Source organism: Haliotis rufescens, unplaced genomic scaffold, assembly GCF_023055435.1.
Source record: "Haliotis rufescens isolate VD_foot unplaced genomic scaffold, xgHalRufe1.0.p SCAF_12, whole genome shotgun sequence".
In the NCBI taxonomy this organism is placed as follows: domain Eukaryota; kingdom Metazoa; phylum Mollusca; class Gastropoda; order Lepetellida; family Haliotidae; genus Haliotis; species Haliotis rufescens.
In genome coordinates, this window is record NW_025963802.1 from 32,072,415 (window position 1) to 32,074,245 (window position 1,831).

Below are 1,831 nucleotides of genomic sequence, written 5' to 3' on the forward strand. Positions count from 1 at the left end.
CTATATGACGGCGGTCTGAAAATAATCGAGTCTGGACCAGACAATCCTGTGATTGACATCATGAGCATCGATACACGCAATTGGAATACGACGGCGTGCATCAACCAAGTCACCGAGCCTGACCACCCGATCCCATTGGTCGCCTTCTACAAGCGTAGTCGCCTTTGACGGCAAGCATGGATTGCTGAAGACCTATTCTACCCCGGATCTTCACGGGTAATACTTATAAGGTATCTTTTCTCAAACATTTTTTGTTTATATACCTTTTTTACGTTCAGTTGGTTTGTTTTATTCTCTCAGAAATACTCGAGCTATATATTACGTCGGTTTGTAAATAATCGAGAGATTAAGATCCAGTGATTAATATCATGAGCATCGATCCACTCAATTGGGATACGACGGCATGCATCAACCATAATATTCTGAGCCTGATCTTCACGAGGGGCTATGCCGTTTGGATTTGCAGACCCAAGCTGCTCCGAGGTCACTGATCCAGTCCTGCCTATATTAAAACCCGATTGTCCCGTGAAGATCCGGGTTAGAATAGGTCTTCAGCAACCCATGCTTGCCGTTAAAGGCGACTATATTTGTCGTAAAAGGCGACTAACGGGATCGGGTGGTCAGGCTCGCTGACTTGGTTGATGCATGGCATCGTTCCTAATTGCGTGGATCGGTGCTCATGATATTTATCACTGGATTGTCAGGTCCAGACTCGATTATTTACAGACCGCCGTCATATAGCTGGAATATTGCTGAGTGCGGCGTTAAACAACAAACCAACAAACCAACCCGATTGTCTCATCATCTCTATTCATTGAGGGCATGTTTTTCCCCAGTCGTCTAAGGCTCCGTAACTCGACTGCGGAGTTGGGCACACCAGAAACCTGTGATCGTGGGTTTGAATCCCGGCTCGCCCCGATTCTGTTTCCTGGGGTCAGCACCATACCCGTGTGCATCGGTTTCTCCAAGACCGCCTCCGTGGTCTAGTGGTAGAGCGTCCGCCTGGAGAGCGGAAGGTCCGGGGTTCGATCCCCCGCGGCGTCATAGCAAAAGATAAAAGATGATACTTGTTGTTACCCTGCCTGGCGCTCGGCATGAAGCGGCTAAAACAAGGACTCTTCGGTTCGGTGCCAGTATACTGCGTCGGAGTAGGGTACTGATGTTAAACTGCGGCAATGTATCTCATGCAGTGGGTTAGCACTATAAAATCGCCATTAGTCCGGACTAATAAAAACAGCCACACACGCACGCACGCACCTCACCTCACCGGTTTAACCAAATTGGTAAACGTCTGAGACCTGCATCCCACAGCAAAAAAGGCGACTAACGGGATCGGGTGGTCAGGCTCGCTGACTTGGTTGATACATGTCATCGATCCCAAATGCGTGGATCGATGCTCATGATATCGACCACTGGATTGTCTGCTCCAGACTCGATTTACAGACCGCCGCCATATAGCTGGAATATTGCTGACTGCGGCGTTAAACAACAAACCAATCAACCAACCAATCCCACAACAAGCTGACACGCTGTGATATAACTGATATACTATTCCAATCGGAAATGATCCCAACTCACTCACCCAATCGACCCGTGAAGATCCGGGATAGAATAAGTCTTCAGCAACCCATGCTTGTCGTAAAACGAGATCGGACTAACGGGATCGAGTGGTCAGGCTCGCTGACTTGGTTGATGCATGTCATTGCATCCCAATTGCGTAGATCGATGCTCAATATGTCAATCACTGGACCAGACTCGATTATTTACAGGCCGCCGTTAAACAACAAGCAAATACTCAACGAATCATTTCATTTTCATATCATCAAATATG

At 47.7% G+C, this 1,831-nt stretch overlaps 1 non-coding gene across 1 annotated transcript; it reads left to right on the plus strand.

The window, feature by feature from the left end:
* The first annotated feature begins 968 nt into the window (after positions 1–968).
* On the plus strand, positions 969–1,044 carry Trnas-gga. Its single transcript has one exon. It is a non-coding gene; the product is annotated as a tRNA-Ser (tRNA).
* The last annotated feature ends 787 nt before the right edge of the window (positions 1,045–1,831 follow it).